The 20,657-nt window shown below is 41.7% G+C and overlaps 1 protein-coding gene across 4 annotated transcripts in view; it reads left to right on the forward strand.

Annotated features, from left to right (window-relative positions):
- The window catches only part of UBE3A (ubiquitin protein ligase E3A), an 86,177-nt gene that overhangs the window by 12,122 nt on the left and 53,398 nt on the right, over positions 1 to 20,657 (forward strand). For 3 of the 4 annotated variants that reach the window (XM_054009216.1, XM_054009207.1, XM_054009223.1), the window contains exons 2-3: positions 10,534 to 10,601; positions 20,319 to 20,465. The gene's annotated coding sequence lies outside the window, so the exon portion shown is untranslated. The remainder of the gene's footprint in view (positions 1 to 10,533; positions 10,602 to 20,318; positions 20,466 to 20,657) is intronic. The other variant, XM_054009208.1, reaches the window with a different exon arrangement.

The following is a 20,657-nucleotide window of genomic DNA, read 5'->3' on the forward strand; positions in this document are numbered from 1 at the left end:
AGAATAAGGCGGCCTCTTTTGATCTTTTCCTTTATCCCTTTTTATCTCTGAGGCCCTTTTCCTCTCCTTCCTTTCTCCCTTGAATGGTCACAACAGATCTTGTTTTTCCTTTTATCTTTAAACCCTGCCTAGCGGAGCTATCCTGCCATGCTCCATATGCAATGAGGATTTTGCCATGGGTATTGTTTGCATTGACCAGCAAGGCAATCCTATTCCTAAAACCAGGATGGAATCCTACTATTAATGTTTGTAGACCAGATTATCACAGTTGGCATCTGGGAAGATTAACTCATAGCCTCCCCAAAAGTGAGCTTCAAAAGCCTGAGGGGGTCTCATATTCCCTTTGTTTTGTATTCTACAAATACTTTTCCCCTAAGAGTGTGGCACTAGATTATTTTTAGCTTCTCTTAATTGTGGTTTCTCATCTAGACACTTACCTATAATCTCAGTGGAAATAGCTGATTTGAGATTGGGTGTCAGTGAAACCGCAACCACTAAACAAAAATCTTGATTTGTCCATTCATTTACTTTAGCTTCTCTTTCCCAGTTTGGAAGCCAGCTCTTGTTAAAGGTTCCATGGACTGAACAATGGCTTGAATTGTTCAGGAAAAAGTGAAGTAGTCTCATTTACCACTTCTTCACGGTCACCATTTTGATTGCCCCCCTCAGTGGGTCTCCACCTGACATGATTGCTTCTAGTGACAGGGACCATTGGATTAGGGCAATGGTTCTTAACCTATTTACCATTGTGGGCCGTATCCAGAACTACCTGTATGGCCCCAAGGATGTGTGCTGATGGGCTAAGTTGAGAACCACTGAATTAGGCTGACAGTCTCTCTGATCTGGATCATCATGCCATAAATCACACTTATAATCATAATATGAGGGATATAAATCTCCCTCGTTGTCGTTCCTCTGAGGAGGAGGGTGTGGACTCTGTTACATCGGAACCTATAGTGGAAGCCATCTTACCCGTGTCACTTGCAACTGGATTTGTAATTTAGCAATGGTTTGATTGCAGTGACCATGGGAGGTTGCCCGTTTCCGTCGCTGGTTCTCCTGCATTAAAGCTTGGAGGACAGATCAACTGTCTTTAATTCTTTCTCTAATTCCCCTACTTTTTGCCCAAGTTGTTGGCATTTCTTGGACAGTGTCACATTTTCATTAGTGACTGTTTCCATTGTTACTGAGGAGCTCAAAATGGAGCCTTGAGCAGCCTGCAGATTGCTCTAATGCTGGTGGGCATGCTGGTGTCCCACCAATTGGACTTGTAAGTCCTTCAGGGCTTTCTGGACCTGACTCAGTCTTTCATGGGATTTGATGCTTGCCTTCCAGCATCCTTGAATGAGGGTGTTTTTCCTAATGACCCTTTTAGGCTCAGTTGCCATCAATTTTCCGCATTGCTTTTGGAACAAATCCCAAAGAGGATCATTGAGAGTCCGCCATGAAGGCATCCTGGGACCAGTAAGGCCCCCTGTTGGAGGAGATGTAACTTGAAAATATCTTCCTACCCCATCCTCTCTTCTGAGGGGACTTTTTAGCCCACTACAGTCTGTCTTTGAGAGACTGAGATATCTTCCCCCATCTGGATTGCAAGGTTGCAGTCCCTGACCCCAAGTACTGTAATTTTGAAATCTGACAAGATCCACTGGTCCTCACACAGGACATCAATTATTATGAACTGCCCTTCCTCTCAGCCCCGACCTCAGAGTAGTTCTGTCAAAATTGAGAGATCAAGTGGATTTTTAACCATTTATAAACAACTACAGTAGAATCTAAATATGTGATCCTAGGCTACAATACAGCAAGTAAGTAAACAATCTCGCTCCCTGCTGGGTGGTCCAGTGAGAAGTACCAGTTTGGGCAGATGAATCTTTCTCTCTATTTAGAGTCTGTCACCCTTCCACTGCATGCCACAAAGAGAAGCTCTAAACATATATGCTAAGTTATGCATGTGCCTTGTGATTATGTGCACATACACCGCATGTTCAGACATATCCAACTATGGCTCCCCCTATTGCCAGAAAATGTGAAACACATGCTAAAAGGTAAACATTAAAACAAGAAGGGTAAAGGTGCTTCACTCCAGAGATACTGGAGCGTGTAAAGTAGAGCCTTGCCTGGGACTATTTTTTTAGTTCCGCCCCGCAATTTCCACTCCCACCTGCTGTAGCATTGTTTCTTGTATTTTTATCCTGCTCCCATCCATAAAAACCTTAGATACCACAAATCCCTCACGAGACAGATCCCTGCATGCTGTTAAAAAAAATCAGTTATATAAAAAAACTGAATTCAGACACAATTTTTACCACTAAAAGAATAAACCAAATACTGCTTAAAGTATTTTTTACATTGTTTAACTCCTGTTATGATAGACATAAAATCTTTCTATCCCTCACTTAGATTTAAGTATTAAAACCTTTATTAAGAAAAACTTGGTTTATATTACTGACATTCTATTTATGACAGACTGATGAACGATTTACTGTTTTCCTGCAAATTACCACAGTGTGTTTTTGTTTCTGTTTTGGCATCCCAATTCTGCCTATAACAAAGACTCACAGCACATGAAAAGGTGGGAGTTGTCTTACCAAGTGGGGGGGGGTCAGTGCTAACGAGCCAATTCAATTATGATGGAAGTGGGCTATTCTCAACAGTTGACAAGAAGGGGTGAATACTAAGGGAGGAAAAATCACTTTTGTAGTGCTAATGAGGCCAATGTAATCAAGGTGGCTCATTTCAAATAGTTGACAAGAAGATGTGAGTATCAGTAGGGGGAAATTAGTTTTTGTAGTGACTCATCAACTCCCAGTCTTTGTTCAGACCTAATTTGATGGTGTCCAGTTTGCAAACACCATCATAGGACCTAACCACATTAGCCACGCCCTCAGAGGCTCATTCACCTGCACATCTACCAATGTGATATGTGCCAGCAATGGCCCTCTACCATGTACATTGGCCAAACCGGACAGTCTCTACGCAAAAGAATAAATGGACAGAAATCAGACATCAAGAATTATAACATTTAAAAACCAGTAGGAGAACACTTCAGTCTCCCTGGACACTCAATAACTGACTTAAAAGTGGCAATTCTTCAACAACAAAAATTCAAAAACAAACTCCAATGAGAAACTGCAGAACCGGAATTAATTTGCAAACTGAACACCATCAAATTAAGCCTGAATAAAGACTGGGAGTTGTTTTTGCTGATACAGACTAACACGGCCACCAGGTCAGCTCCCAGACTACTGCACTGGGCAGCACAGCATGGGGGAAGAGATAACCAGCCCTCTGTGGAGAAAGAAGTGGTTCAGGACTATTTAGAAAAACTGGGTGAGCACAAGCCCATGGGGCCAGATGTGCTGCATCCAAGGGTGCTAAAAGAGTTGGCGGATGTGATTGCAGAGCCATTGGCCATTATCTTTGAAAACTCATAGCGATTGGGGGAGGTCCCGGATGACTAGAAAAAGGCTAATGTAGTGCCCATCTTTAAAAAAGGGAAGAAGGAGGAGCTGTGGAACTACAGGCCAGTCAGCCTCACCTCAGTCCCTGGAAAAATCATGGAGCAGGTCCTCAAGGAATCAATTCTGAAGCACTTAAAGGAGAGGAAAGTGATCAGGAACAGTCTGCATGGATTCACCAAGGGCAAGTCATGCCCGACTAACCTAATTGAATTCTATGACGAGATAACTGGCTCTGTGGATGAGGGGAAAGGAGTTGACATGTTATTCCTTGACTTTAGCAAAATTTTTGATATGGTCTCCCACAGTATTCTTGCTGGCAAGTTAAAGAAGTATGGGCTGGATGAATGGACTATAAGGTGGATAGAAAGTTGGGCTCAATGGGTAGTGATCAATGGCTCCATGTCTAGTTGGCAGCCGGTATCAAGGGGAGTGCCCCAAGGGTCGGTCCTGGGGCCGGTTTTGTTCAGTAGCTTCATTAATGATCTGGAGGATGGCGTGGATTGCACCCTCAGCAAGTTTGCAGATGACACTAAACTGGGAGGAGTGGTAGATACGTTGGAGGGTAAGGATAGGATACAGAGGATTGGGCCAAAAGCAATCTGATGAGGTTCAACAACAACAAGCGCGGAGTCCTGCTCTTAGGATGGAAGAATCCCATGCACTGCTACTAGGGACCAAGTGGCTAGGCAGCAGTTCTGCAGAAAAGGACCTGGGGGTTACAGTGGACGAGAAGCTGGATATGAGTTGACAGTGTGCCCTTGTTCCCAAGAAGGCTAACAGCATTTTGGGCTGTATAAGTAGGGGCATTGCCAGCAGATCGAGGGATGTGATCATTCCCTTCTATTTGACATTGGTGAGGCCTCATCTGGAGTACTGTGTCCAGTTTTGGGCCCCACACTACAAGGATGTGGAAAAATTGGAAAGAGTCCATTGGAGAGCAACAAAAATGATTAGGGGGCTGGAGCACATGACTTATGAGGACAGGCTGAGGGAACTGGGATTGCTTTTTCTGCAGAAGAGAAGAATATGTGTGTGGGGGGGGGGATTTGATAGCTGCTTTCAACAACCTGAAAGGAGGTTCCAAAGAGGATGGATCTAGACTGTTCTCAGTGGGAGCAGATGACAGAACAAAGAGCAATGGTGTCAAGTTGCAGTGGAGGAGGTTTAGGTTGGATATTAGGAGGATGGTGAAGCACTGGAATGGGTTACCTAGGGAGGTGGTGGAATCTCCTTCCTTAGAGGTTTTTAAGGTCGGGCTTGACAAAGCCCTGGCTGGGATGATTTAGTTGGGGTTTGGTCCTGCCTTGAGCAGGGGGTTGGACTAGATGACCTCCTGAAGGCCCCTTCCAACCCTGATATTCTATGATTCTATTATGGCAGTGGGACCTGCAGGATCCCAGTCCTGCTGCAGGGTTCTAGTTTAAGGATGCAGCCTATATGGGAGCTCTCCAGTCCCCTAACATTAGGCAGTAACAGCTACACCTCTATCCCGATATAATGCGACCCGATATAACACAAATTCGGATAGAACGCGGTAAAGCAGCGCTTCGTGGGGGGGGGGGGGGGGGACTGCTTTACCGCGCTATATCCGGCAGCGGGGCTCCCTGCAGCGGCCGGAGCCCGGGGCTCTTTAAATCACTGCTGGAGCCCTGCCGCCGCTACCCAGAGCTCTGGCAGCGGGGCTCGGGCAGCGCTTTAAAGAGCTCGGAGCTCTGGCCGCTGAGGGGAGCCCCGGGCCCTTTAAATCACCGTCAGATCCCTGCCGCCACTACCCCGATATAACGCGGTTTCACCTATAATGTGGTAAGATTTTTTGGCTCCCGAGGACTGTGTTATATAGGGGTAGAGGTGTAATTGGTTGCTTTCGGAACTGCTGAGCATTTGATTGCATATATTGTGAAATAATAAGGATGAATTATGTTCCAAGTAGTAGAATTTTGTTCTGTAACAAAATCAGTGCAAAAAAACCCAACCTGTGTAATTTTAAAACAAATACATTAAAATCTTAATAAAACTTAATAAATTAAGAGAACAGAACTTACGAAGGGGAAAGAATGTTCATGTCCATTCCAGCTACACATACACCAACTGTGGCTTTCACAGGTGAGTGCATGTGAAGCGGTGATTGTCTTTCATGTCTCACAGGGTAGAGTGTTAGCAGTAGTGCAGCAACCCCGATACCATGTGGAATGTTGACCGGGTGCGGGGTATAGGAACTTCCCAGTATTGAGTTCTCAATGGGCTGCAGAGGGGGGCGAGCCCAGGATTGTTGAACCTGCAGGTCCACCAGTCTGCAGCATCAGTTTGCTGCCTAAGAAGCTCCATTATGTCCTGGTGTATCTCCCTTTCCTTTTCCTGCTTGGACTCCTGGATCTTTCTCCTCTCCACTATTTCCTTCTCCAAGTTGTCCACAGAGTTCATCCTCCAGGCCTTGTGCTCATGGTCCAGTGCAGCATTGGCTTGCAGGATTACATGGAACAAGTCATCTTGAGCCCTTTTTTCTCATCCTTATCTGGCGCAGGCATTCTGCGGGTGTGGAGGGGGAGACCCTGAAGGCTGCAATGGTAGCAGCTGAAGATAAAACACTCAGAAGTACCATTGTTCGCGCATTCACTACAGAAAGTGAAATTTAAGATGCTGAACTCACTCCTCTTGCTCCCTAAAGTTTTAAGCACTACAAACTCACTTCTGTTTGGGAATGCTTATGCACAGCACCAGCCATGGTGAGTATGGCCTGCCAGGGGTTGGGGAAGTGAGGAGGGAATTGCTTGGTTGCATGATTCTAGTAGTGTAGGTCAGTGGCACTGAATACTGGCACCGTTTTCTGTAGGCAGTGGTTGTTTTAGCTGATATCTTTCTCAATGTCGCAAAGGCAGAGAGAACACAGCTGCTGCTAGCATCCCGAAGCCACCTGGGCCTATATGCTGCTAGCCTGGGTACTGAAATGGTGCCTGCTGAAGTTATCGCTGAGTGGTGTGGGAAAGTGTCCTAATCTGGAGGAAGAAATAAGGCAACCCTCCCTAGAAACCTTCGGCAGAGGATTTCAGAGGATCTCAAGGAAATTTTCATCGAGATCTTTCAGGAGGATTCCAGGGACATCCCTGTGTACATAAACAAACGGCTCTACATGGCGCCCCTACCTAACTCTAGAGGGGAATGAAAAGCAGATACAACTCTACTTCTCTTGGTTGTGCCACTACCTCTTCTAGGCTGAGTAAATTAATGAAAAGTCAAAAGATGAGTCCTGCTACTTTGGGGGGAAGGGAGGGAGGCATTCCTGGAATAGAAAATTTATCTACGTACTTACGCAAGGTTCCTTCCCATCCATTGGGCTCACCTGTGCTCAACTGGCTGGACTGCAGTGCAGTCAAAAACAGATCCTGGTTCACTGCCCAGCTGGATCCCCCAGTTGCCTGTCCCCCATACTCTTTCTCCTCACTTTTCACAGCAGGGGCCTGGGACTCTGGCTCATCAGAAGTATCCACAGTCCCGGAGGGGACAGGGTGTGTCAGCAGAGTATGGCATGCAGCTCTTTGTAAAAGTGGCATGTCTGAGGCTTGACACCAGATCTCTTGTTGGCCTCCCCAGCCTTCTGGTATGCCTGCCACAGCTCCTTGACTTTCCTTCAACACTGCTGCTGGCACCTGTTGCATCCCTTCTACTGTATCCCTTGAGCAATCTGTTCATAGATGTTGACATTTATATGGCTGATCCAGAGCTGTGCCCACACAGCCTCTTCTCCCCACAGGCCCAGAAGATCCAATATCTTCCGTATACTCCAGGCAGGAGTGCATCTGGAGCATGTAGCCAGCATGATCAACTGGCCAATTGCACTCAACTATGTACAGCTACTAGATGTGCTCACCAAGCCAGGCAATCAGTGTAGACACGTGCACAACTAGGTCAACGTAAGCTGCCTTGCATCAACCTAACTTTGTAGTGTAGACTAGGCCTGAGTACACTTCCCAGACCTGAAGAAGAGTTCTGTGTAAGCTCAAAAGCTTGTCTCTCTCCAACAAAAGTTGCTCCAATAAAAGATATTATTTCACCCACCTTGTCTCTCTGATTATTTCATAGCAGTTCCAGTGTCCAAAGTCTTGGTGCTAAAGGAAAGGGTTAGGAATGCCTGTAAATGCCATACGTTATTTTAAACTGAAGTCTATAACTGAACATTTGTTAGTCTGTTGCAATCAGGTATCATTTTACCAAAAAGCTGCTACGTTTGTGATGTTGGAAAGTAGAACCCAATGTAAGATTGTAAACATGAAATATTCCACTTGTATAGTTCTGATGTCCTTATCCTTTTGTTAGGAAAAGATTTACATGATTTGCCATTGTTGGACTACAATGCTGCTTGTTCCAGATATCTCTCTTTGGAAGTTGACCACCATTAGGACCAAAAGGATGCTTATTTTAATGTTTGTATTTTAAACTGTATAGTGTTTTTATGCACAACTCTTATGTGAACATCCATAATACTGAGCAGTATGTCTGTAGTTTCCTTTAAAGTAACTGGAAGTTTTTTCTTTAACCTCTTGGTGCTGGTTGCAGTTGCACTTGATGGTGACACTAATGTATTAGGTAGGGAATATAGACTGATGGGTGAGTGAATGTACTCTGTTAGTCAAGCAGGAGGTCATAATTGGGCTCTCTAGTAGTTACCCTCTTCTAATTATGATCATAAATGTTCAGTGACTGAGTGAATTTATGGTACTTCTCTTGGCACATGCTACATTGTTCGCAACATTCTGGATGTCCTCAGACAGAGAGGTATTGTCTTGCTTAGTTTCATCGTGTATTAACTTGATATGCATAGTATGGCTTTGCAGATTGCTGTTTATCTTTTCAGGTTGCCAGCCACTTTGTTTGATACCTGATATTCCTGTGTTGGTCACAGTATTCTTGAAATTCTTTAATGACTTTATTTAGTAGCTTGTAATCCTCTTCGTGCTACTGTTGAAATATGCTGTAGTTCTTCAGTGTCTCTGGACCTGCCACTTTTAGTGTGTGGAGAATTTTGCTTGTTTCAGATTCTTTGCAATATGCTTTCATATGATCAATTTTTTAAATTTATATTCCAACACGAAATAATAATGTGGGCACACTGTTGCTTATAAGAGACTAATCTTAATTTCCTAATCCCAGTCACATGTGATGGGTGTCAGAGTAGTTGTCAGTAAAGTAGTAGCTTTGTTTCATGTGCCACACAGGCTACATGGTTGAATAAAGTTTTAAGACAAATTTTCATGTAGTTTGCTTAGCTTAAAGAGGTCACAGTTCCACTTGTGAGTACCTAATCTTTTACTGGAATAGGTGTGATGGCACCAAAGAATAGAATGTGTGTGTGTGTGTGCGTGTGTATATATATATATATATATAATGTGTCTGTGTGTATATGTATTACCAGAGAGAAATCATCTTTATTAAGTGAATCTGTGTGCTAACAATATTAAGAACTATGAAATAATTGCAGATACTCATTGTTGCTTGTATGGAAAAAAGTCTGATCTTGAAAAATTTGCCATGCAGTGTGACTTAGGATACGTCTACACTAGTACTTTTGACAGAATAATTTATGTTGCGCAGGGGTGTGAAAAGTATCAGGGGGTAGCCGTGTTAGTCTGTATCTACAAAAACAACAAGGAGTCTGGTGGCACCTTAAAGACTAACAGATTTATTTGGGCATGAGCTTTCGTGAGTAAAAACCTCACTTCTTCGGATGCATAGAGTGAAAGTACTTTCACTCTATGCATCCGAAGAAGTGAGGTTTTTACTCACGAAAGCTCATGCCCAAATAAATCTGTTAGTCTTTAAGGTGCCACCAGACTCCTTGTTGTTTTAGGGGTGTGAAAAAACACCCCTCTGAGCAACGTAAGTTACACTGACAGAAGCGCTGATGTGGACAACGCTATGTCAGCAGGAGACGCTCTCCTGCCAACATAGCTACCACCATTTCTTGAAGGTGGTTTAATTATGTTGCTGGGAGAGGTCTCCCGTCTGGGTAGAGTGGCTTAACATGAGCAATCTTACAGCAGCTGTGCCACTGTAAGCTTGCTAGCATAGACATAGCCTAAATAAACACAATCTACTTAATGAGGGTAATTAGTGACAATTTACCTAGGGATGTGATGGATTTTCCATCCCTTGACATCTTTAAATCAGGATTGGATGTTTTTCTGAATGATGTGCTCTAGCTCAACCTGAAGTTATGGACTTGAGGCAGGAATTGCATGGTGACGTTCTATGTCCTGTGTTGAAGGTTGGACTAGATGATTGTAATGGTTCCTTTTAGCCTTAAAATCTATGAAAAAAAATATAATTTCATTTTCAAAGTACCCAAAGATGGTATTTTGTACTAAATTAATGATCTTACCATTTTTATCTGTTAAACCACAGTAACACAGCTTTAAAAGACTCAGCATTAACTCTGAGTACATTTTTGTCACCAATCCCCCAAAAGTAAATTTTTAAATTAGTAGTTTAATTGCCACAAAAATAAAGTTGTGTGCTAAGGCAGATTTTGTTGTCAGATTTATGCTTGATTCCATTGTTTGTTACAACTCCATAAAAAGGGATTCATTATAGCAATGCCTTCAAACCTGAAAGATTACATGTTCAGCAAAAATACAAAAAATGTAATTTTTCTTCTTTTCTGCTGCTTTATGATGTGTAATGGCAGCCTTAAACTTTTTTTTTGCGGTTATACATCTCAATCTCTCCAAAGGCTTTGCCAAAAGCCTACATCAAAGAGAGGGAAATGGATATTTATATTAGATTATGTGGGTCTCTTGGGAAAGTGTTTTTACATCCTCAAGGAGAGTAGAAAAAGGCATTTTTTTGTTTTGTTTTTTCACAGTTTCCCTTAACACTGCATATGTGTTTGTAAATATTGCATCTGTTTGTGAATTATACTGTAAGTGTTTGTTTTTGTGCACATAACATGTTTTGTGTTTGAGGATGTTCATCCAGTAAATGGCACTAGTTTTTCAAGGCTGCTTTGTTTTGTTCCAAGTTGGTATTGAACTTGTTCATCAGTGCAAAAACTGAAATGTGGTCTTTTGTATTATAGGTCCAAAAACAGTGGAAATCCATTTTATAATTTGCAAGAACAAACTTCTGAAGCTGTGGAAAAATATGGTATGTCTGCTGTATTTTCATGTGTTGTATATGCAACTTGTCACCAAATGTGTCTTGAGTTGTAGTTGTTACCTTAACAAAACTTGTCTATAAAAATGAGAAGTTGTAACAAAAACACCATTTAGGGGAAGTACTGAGACATATTCTTTTATTTTCAAACATTTAAGTTGTAATATCTCTTCCCTTATGATACACAGTTCTGACAGTTGGCAGTCACTTGACATTCAGGGATTCAGTAAACGAAACACAAAATGATGTAGCCTTGATGAACCCCCTTTAAAGTTGTTTAACAAACCTAACATATTGCTGTTACTATATACCTATACTTATGTGGAATGAATCAGAATTGAGACAACTTTTAATTTTTATCTAACTGCTGAACACATTTGCAAAATTTCTAGACGTTTGAAACTTCAGTTGCTAATTTAAAAGTACAAAATAAGATGTACAACAGCATTCAGTGCAAAAACCGCTCTTAACATAGCATGAAGATTACAAATTGAAACATCAGAAAATGCGGAAATTAAGGTTCTAATAGTAATATTAATGTGGTTGTATTGCACACGGTGTCTGTTTTGTTCATACTTTTAACAGTGTAACCTAGAATTGAAAATATTACATATGTGCAGTGTAGCAAAATTAATGTTTTAATTTTTAAACTTTTAAAATATCTTGCAACCTTTAAACTTTATGGGGAAAAAATATGGGTAAGAGAAGAAAAAATAGTGTTCAAAACAGTTTCATAACTAGCTAGGTTTTCAATTGCACTTCTACATAGATACAAAAAAAATAGCTGTAGAATTCTAAAATTTCCAAGTGCGGTAACCAGTAATTGACTGAAAACCTTTTTGAACTGCACATGCCTGAAGTGATTTTTTTAACCAGTTAAATTTTTTTTCTAGTTTACTGAGTGACTGTCCATTAATAAAGACTAACATTATGAATGGGAATGCTAGAGTTTGAAACTTCAGCCACTTTTGAATAGTGTACAGAATGTTTTTTGAAACAGTTTAAATGTGGGAAGAGGTGGTGTTCCTAATTAAAGAACTGCTGAATGTATCTGGGGGGAGGTGTGTGGGGTTTTTTTTTATTTTTTTTTAAATGCACCCCCAGTCCCCCAAAGTTTCTGTTGTGATAAAGTATTGAGAGGATTGGCCCAGAAGGAAAGTGTTCTTAACTCTTTAAAAACGATGTAAAACTGTTGAGGGGGGTGAGCTTTAAAATTAAAGTTGAGTTACAACCTAAACTATAGCTTTTGCTTTCGTGAAGGCTGTAACTCTTTGTAAGAGCTGTGATGTTTCCTTTCCATAATACAGTTGTTTTTGGGAGACTTTAGAAATTGGTCCTTTGCTCTGTCAAGCAGGTAGCAGCTAGTGACTGCTCAGTCATTTTTCTACCCACAGCACCTCTGAGACCACCCACCTGCTTCTTGTTCTCCAGAAAATTGCTCTTCAGTTGCAATTCAGTTGTGGATGGTGACCGCTCCTGTTGAAATCTAGGCCACTACTTTTATGCTGACTTTTCTCCTGCTGGCCACTCTGCTCTGAAAGATGTAACTCTTTGCCATGGTTAGGTTTTTTTTGACGTAGTCCCTGAAACTGTACTAGACAATTTAGGCACTTTATAAAATAAGGGCGTGTTCCTTACCCCATTTTAGAACTTGCAATCTAATTTTAGATGTGGGGAACACCAAGAAGGAGGGTGATTACAGGAACATAATCAAATGGTTATTCCGTTTTAGTATCTGCACATCTTAATTGTTCCAGTAAGTCTGGGGGGAGGGGGGGGAGAGCGAGAGCACAATCACATCCTTTAGGTAACATGGAGGAAGTTTATTTTTAGGAGCGATCAGGGGATGGTAAGGGTTGGTGAACAGACACTGGGAAGGTAGTCTGCATAAGAAGCAACATGGAAGAAGATAGGAGTGTGAGAAGGAAACTAATGAGGGGATCACAGATGGAGAAGAGGCTTGATGGAGCAAAAGGTAAAACGTGAAGGCTGACATGGAACTGTGTACTATCTTCATTGCAAAGACAGGAACTTTAAATTTGATACACAAGGCAAGAGGAGCCATTGGAAGAATTTAAAAGGGAGTGATATGGTCTAACAGCTGATATGCAAGGTAATTTCAGCAGCAGCTGTGGGTATCAAAGACTGGAAGGAATTTACAGTGATGGAGATGATTAAGATATAGACAAGTTGTTTTGCTGTTGCAAAAGACAAAAAGGAATGGATTCTTTTTTATGATGAGGAGAAAAATGGTGCAAGATTTGGTTATGACCCAAGTGAGAGATGGAGTTAAAATGACCCCCAGATTTTATCACTTTGATGGATACTCATGTTGACAGTAATGAACAGAGGTAGTGGACGGGGTATAGGAGGAAAAATAAATGGCTTTTGTTCATGCTGAACCTAAGGTAAAAGCAACCTATCCAAAAGGAAACCTAGGAGAGAGTCTCAAATGCAAGGCTGGACATACCTCATCTAGAGAAATAAAACAGGGTTGCATCCCTGATCATCTTAGCTGATAGCCACTGATGGACCTATCCTAAATGAACTTATCTAATTCTTTTTTGAACCCAGTTATAATTTTGGCCTTCACAACATCTCCTCCTGACAATGAGTTCCATAGGTGGACTGTATATTAGCTACCTTCCAATCATCTGGTATAGAGGCTTATTTAAGCAATAGGAAACATACCATAGTTCTGCAGTTTCATATTTAAGTTCTTGCAGAACTCTTGGTTGAAACCATCTGGTCCTGGTGACTTATTACTAGTTTGTTCCAAAACCACCTCTACTGACATCTAAATCTGGGACAGTTCCTCAGAGTTGTCACCTAAAAATGATAGCTCAGGTGTGGGAATCGTCCTCATGTCCAGTGGAGTGAAGACTGATACAAAGAATTTATTTAGCTAATCTGAAATGGCCTTGTCTTCTTTGAATGCTGCTTTAACACCTCGATGGTCCAGTGGCCCCACTAATTATTTAGCAGGTTTCCTGCTTCTAATGTACTTAATTTTTTTATTATTATTTTATTTATTGACTTATTTATTGCTGTTCATTTTTGAGTCTTTTGCTAGTTGCTTTTCAGATTCTTTTTTGGCCTGCCTAATTATATTTTTAAACTTGACTTGCCAGATTTTGTGCCCCTTTCTATTTTCCTCACTAGCATTTGACTTCCAATTTTTAAAGGATGCCTTTTTACCTCTTACAGCTTCTTTTATTTTATCATTGTTATTTGCCATAGTGGTACTGTTTTGATCCTCTTACTATGTTTTTTTTAATTTGGGGTATACATTTAGTTTGAGCCTCTATTATGGTGTTTTTAAATAGTTTCCAGGCAGTTTGCAGGCATGTCACGCTTACAACTGTAACTTTTAATTTTCATTGAACTAGCTTCCTCATTTTTGTGTAGTTCCTTTTTCTGAAGTTAGTATTTTCCCTCCCACAAGGATGTTAAATTTAATTACATTATGGTCACTATTACTGAGCAGTTCAACTATATTGACCTAATCCTGTCCATCCTTGGATTTTGTAGAAGTGTCATCTCTCTAGCTGTATTCCTCGTTTTGTGGTTTCTCTTTCTCCCCACTCCTCTTTGCTGGAACCCATTCACAGGGCTCTATGATTGCCCCCTCTTGTTCCTCTGCACTATACCTTTTGCTTTTAGGATCCCTTGACAAAGGAGCATGGCTAACTCATGGAAAACGGGTTTAAAAAGCCAGCTCCTGAACAACCAGAGGGAGCTACCAAGCAGGAGACGGAAACAGGAGTTTTGTGGTGGTGTGTGAGAGCCAGATACACCTAATAAACATACTCTAAACTTCGGCAAATAACATCCCTCCTCTCCCCAAAAAAAGAACAAACTAAAACCTTTACAAGAGTAAAAATATGCATGCCGAAACCCAGTGGCAGAGCAGGGCTATCAAGTTTATTGCACTGAATGCACGACATACAATTAGCTCCTTTGTAGGCAGATGGCATACATGTGCAGTTGTTGCAAGCAACTCATGGCCCTCAGAGACGAATATGGGCTCTTGAGACTGGAATGGCTGACCTGGAGGAGCGAAGGGAGGCAGAGGTACACAGATGAAACTTTCAGGAACATAGTAGGGTGGTGCTATCCCCCAGTCCATCAGCGTCTATGCTGCTGAGGAGGATGAAAGACTCTGAGAACATCAAGCTGGAGGGGAGAAAAACAATCCCATAGTTGGAACCCTCCTTCCAGGTGATGTCATGGTATCCTCTCGCACTGATGAGACAACTCCTTGGGAAGGGAACCCCAGTCACTAGGAAGAACCAGGTAATAGTATTGGGGGATTTGATCAGTGGAAATATAGATGGTTGGGTTTGTGATGACAGGGAGAACCACATAGTGAATTCCCTGCCGGGTGCAAAGGTTGCAGATCTCTCAAAACATGTAGATAGACTTACATGCAATGCTGGGGAAGAGCCAGTGGTCGTGGTAAACGTAGGACCAGTGGCATAAGGAAAGGTAGGAGAGAAGTCCTTGAGGGCAAATTTAGGCTGCTAGATAAGAGATGAAAGTCCAGCACCTCCCTGGTAGCATTTTCTGAAATGCTTCCAGTTCCATGTGCAGGGCCAGTTAGACAGGCAGAACAGCAAGGTCTCAATGCATGGATGAGATGATGGTGTTTGGAGGAGGGATTTAGGTTTATTGGGAACATTTTGAGAGGAGGAGGAGCCTATACAGGAAGGATGGGCTCCACCTACACCAAAACAGAACCAGACTGCTGGCATGTATAATTGAAAAGGGTATTTTTAAACTAAGGGCAGGGGGAAAGCAGGCAGGTACGGAGGGACAATCAGTTCAGATAGAGACATCCTTTAGGAGAGGATTTTTTAAAGGGGATACTTTATATCCTAATAAAGAGGAGAGGATAGAAGTTGATAAAGTACAGGTAAGAACTGAAGAGAAATAAGAAGAACCGGAGTACTTGTGGCACCTTAGAGACTAACAAATTTATTAGAGCATAAGCTTTCATGGACTACAGCCCACTTCTTCTTCTTTTTGCGGATACAGACTAACACGGCTGCTACTCTGAAACCTGAAGAGAAATAGTCAATCAAGAGCCCCATTTAATCGCATCACATGAAGGCAGACAACTAAATACTGACAAATTTTATAAGTGCTTGTATACAAATGGAAGAAGTCTAAATACTAAGATGGGTGAACTTGAGCACCTGGTATTAAATGAGGATATTAATATAACTGACATCACAGAAACTTGGTGGAACAATGATAACCAATGGGACATGGTAATACCAGAGTACAAAACACACAGGAATGAGAGTAGATCACACTGGAGGGGGAGTGGAACTATACGTGAAAAAGAGGATAGTCAAAAATAGTGAAAAATCTTAAATGAATCAAACTGTACCACAGAATCTCTATGAATAGAAATTCCATGTTTGAATAATAGGCGTATTCCAGTAGGACTATACGACTGATCACCTGACCAGGATGGTTTTGATTGTGAAATGCTCAGTGAGATTAAAGAAGCTACAAAAACAGAAAATCCAGGTTTTTTTTAACTATTTCCATATTGATTGGGTACATGTCACCTCAGGATGGGATGCAGAGAGAAAATTTTTAGACACTGTTAATGACTGATTCTTGGAGCAGCTAGTCCCTGGAACCCACAAGGGTAGAGGCAATTTCTGAGTCCTAAATGGGACTCAGGATCTGGTCCATAAGGTGAATATAGCTGAATTGCTCAGTAATAGCAACTATAATGTAATTTAAACTTAACAATCTTGTAGGGGGAAAAATACCAAAGAAACCCACAACAGTAGTAGTAAACTTTCAAAAGGGGTATTACACAAAAATGAGGAAGCTAGTTAAATGGAAATTCAGAGGAATAGTCACAAGAGTGCCATGACTACAAGCTGCATGGAAACTATTTAAAAACATCGTAATAGAGGCTCAAACTAAATGGACACCCCCCTCCTCCTCCCCATATGAAAAAAAGACAGTAAGAGGACCCAAAAATACTTCCATGGCTAAACAGCAGAGTAAAAAAGGCAGTTACGGTCAAAAAGGCATCCTTTAAAAATTGGAAGTTAAATCCTAGTGAGGAAAATAGAATGGAGCGTAAACTCTGACAGATCAAGTGTAAAAGTATAATTAGGCGAGCCAAAAAAAATTGAAGAGCAGTTTTTGTATCTTTTGTGAATTAATGCTACAGTTTATCTAATTAATTTCCTTCCCATTTGGGCCAGCCACTATTCCAAGCAGCCATCTGATTTTTATAAAACTATCTTCACTGCTGTCCAGAAGATTTCTCTGTTTAGGCAATTTGTTCATCTCGTCCATATTTTGATCCTGGCAGCAAACATACATAATTTCTTCCTCATGGGCCTCTGCCATGTTTGGAGGCAATAGTAAAAATACTCCAGAAAGGAACGTTTTTTTTTCTAACAGACAGAATGGTCAAACTGTCATTTCTAATTAGGGTTTTAAAGAAGCAAATTTCAGCAACAAGAAAATTCAGCAACTACCAACCTGTAGTTTGTCAGCCCTTATTCCTTAGGCCCGGTCCTGACTGAGACCACTGCAGATCATCTTCTAGTGGGTATTGCTGTATGGAGAATCTGGAATTAAAACTCAGTCCCTTTTCTGGGGAAAGCCTTGGTGGCTGAACAAGCAATGCACAAAAGCAAGCACCATTCTCCAGGAGCTAGACACTAATAAGCTTCAAACATGAGCCTGACAGAATCCTCAGGGCACGTATAGAGACCCTCTCAAAATAAACTCCTTAACTATAGAAGGTGAAGAGTCTGCACAGAAAAGTATTAGGGCTCATAGCTGTTCAGCTAGCCCTATGATGAGTAGCTCAGGTATATCCCTATAAACACATACTATTCAGAATGGAACCCATGCCAGTGGTGACCTATATGTAGTATGGAGAAGCCATAGTCTTTTCAGGAATCTGTTCTCTTCGGATGAGCAGAATGAAATCAACTGTGTAACACACATTTCCATCTGCTAGGCGCCAAAATAGTTGAGGGGAAGGGCATCTAAATCCATGAATCTTCATCATGGTAACTGAGGAGAGGAGCTCACAGTTTGCACTCATCAATCCCAAGAATGTTTTTTGGCATCCTGTCCACCTCAGCCCTTTAAAAGGAAGGAACAAAGCCCAATTATTGTGAAGATGGTTAGTGGTGTTAGACGATCTGAATATTGCAGGGAAAGAACCTTTACTTTCCTTTGACCCCAAACAGATAGCTTTTTCAACGAAGTCAGTACTCTATTCCTGTTCCAGATCCCTCAGATTTGTAGCATGGCACACAGTTTGTTATCCAAAATAAAGGTACTGGATGTAGCCAAATTAGGTTCCATTCTTCTTTATCTAGAGGCATGCCAGTTAGGCTTAAGAAAAGGGGCTAGAATTCAGTTATTAATGATTTATTTTTCATTTCTAAATGCATCCTTACAAACCTGCTTCACTGCACCCATGCAAAATTGAATAAAAACACACACTTCCTGCTGCTTTCCCGAGAAGCAAAAAGGAAATTACATTTCTTCCGATTAGGGCTCCTTTTATTCTCTAAAGCAAATTGAGAAGCTAGAAAATGGCACAAGATCTGTCTAAAGGTCGACATGCCCTAAGGAATACTGTAAACTTTTTCATCCTGTTTTGCATCACCACCTCTTGCTTGGATCATAGATATTTCATTCTGTGGACCACTAATGATCCATGGACGTTAGTTTTAGAACCACTACCTTAAGGATTCATGTCTCTGCCATTGATGGTTTTAGGGAAATGTGGCACTCTATTCTATGGGCTTTTAAACCTTGTGCCAACTTCCTGGAAATGGTTATTTGCATTTTTATCCCCCTCTTTTCTACCATTAGGTCCCCAGCTATTTTGAGCCTTAATTTGATTTTGAAAAGGTTATTTTTTATCATTCCTTCCTCACTCAGACACTTTCAAAGGTATTGCAGCCGTTAATCTAGATTGTTTTAGATTTTTCCTCTTTGTGGCCATTAGTTTTGCCAGAAGAACAGGGACAATAACCCTTTCTGCAGTTCCAGAATAGATTTTTTTTTTTTCCATCTTTCCATTCACCTTTCCTATTTTCCTTTCATTCAACCCTAGATGTGGGAAGGAAATGTCATTTCACTAGTTTGGTATTGGTATTAGTAATATTTGCACTTTGCCCTTCTCATCTGTTGATCTCAAACTTCATTACAAAGGTAGTAAGTATCATTACTGCATTTTACAGATGGAGAATTTGAAGCCCAATAGTGAAATGAGTTGTCCTAGTGAGTCAGTGGCAGAGCTGGGAAACTTCAAAAAGTTTGAAGCCTTTAAGGATCATAATGAGCTGTGGTATACTTCAGCGAAGAGTCAGTGGCTGTTGCTAATGCTTGTCAGCATTAGCTCCCTTCTGCAAGGGTCCTTGTGACCTGTTCAGCTGAAAAAGCGGGGCTTCGCTGGGTGACATGTATCGAGCCTTCACGTGCACTCCCTGATTATTCACCAAATAAGTGTGTGGTTTGGCCATTAGCAGATGTGGTAGTCAGCTGCAGAATGCTGATGCCTTTTTGTATGTGAAGATAGTGCTAGTTAGAGCCCTACAGTCTGTGCAGGTCAGAGTGAGAGCTCACTGAAGGAAACTTCCTAGCTATTGCACAGTGCTGGACTTGTGTGGCCACTGGCTGTTAACTGATCACTATTTTTAGAAGAAACTAAAATCAAAAAATTTTTTGCACTCACTAAATGCAGCAGTAGTATATACACATGTTTAAACAAAAGGCAGTGCTTGTCTTGAATGAATCCTTCTGCACTAAGAGATCAACTTATCGTATATACTCGATCATAAGCCAGTTCGTTTCTAAGCCAACTCCCCCAAGATGGATAAGTAAAAATGGAAAATTTTTATGACCCGTTCATAAGCCAACCCTATAATTCAGAGTTCAGCAAACTTTGGCTCCCGGGCCATCAGGATAAGCTGCTGGCGGGCCCAGATGGTTTGTTTACCTCAAGCAGCCGCAGGCACGGAGGTTAACCTAAGTAAACAAAGTGTCCCAGCGCACCAGCTGCTTACCCTGACGGGCCGGGACAGCAGCTGGTGGGGAAACTTTTTTGGGGGAAGAACCTGGGGGTCAGGGGAGTAACCCCTGTGACCATTCCCCACATGACCCCATCCCTAGCCCGGGACCCCCATACTCTCTCTATCCCATCCCTTCCCACTTTATCTGGGGAGGGCCAGGGGAGGATGTCTCTGGCCTGGCCGCAGCCTGCTCCGGCGGGCCGGGCGTCACCGCCAGAAGTGGAGAGACTCTGGCCCCGTCTCTTCCCTTCTGACTCTGCTGGCTGTGCTGCCTCTCCTTGCTCCCTCTGTTGGGGTTGAGGGGCTGTGTCCCACCTCTCCCTCTCTATACCCGTTCATAAGCCGACCCCCTTCTCTGGTGCTTCCTTTTTTTACTAAAAACAATTCAGCTTATGAACGAGTATATACGGTATGTAAATTATTGCTTTTTGTGAGCTGACTCCATCATAGGATATAGGATTCAAATTTTTTTCTATTCTATACTCTTATCCAATCCTGCTAGGAGTGTGGGAGTGGGATGGAGGAGGAGAGAATGGGGTGATTTTAAGTGTTGAGGATTGTTTTTTACCCATTAATTTTAGTTTAGGACAGATAATAGAAATAGGTAAGAGACTAATTGGTTCCTTTTCAGACATGGAAGTAATCAGCTGGGGTGGTCCCAGGGCGCTTTGGGCACGAGTATTGCTGAGTTATCATTGGCTGCCACCTGCCTGACAGAGTAGAGGACCAACCCTACAATTTATGCCAGTGGAGACAGATCACAGGAAACAATTGACAGGTAAAATAATTGTTTTTTAAATGGAAGGAGAAGACTAAAAAATCTTTAAAATCTAAATGGGGCTGACACTCTAACGAGATGTCCAAACACTGTAAAGTTTATTGCTCCTGTCAAATATCTGACCAGTTTCATGCATGGACTTCGATCATTCTGCTTATTTTTGGATGAAAAACATAGCAAAAAATAGCTATA

The sequence above is a fragment of the Malaclemys terrapin genome, chromosome 1 (assembly GCF_027887155.1).
Source record: "Malaclemys terrapin pileata isolate rMalTer1 chromosome 1, rMalTer1.hap1, whole genome shotgun sequence".
NCBI classification, from domain to species: domain Eukaryota; kingdom Metazoa; phylum Chordata; order Testudines; family Emydidae; genus Malaclemys; species Malaclemys terrapin.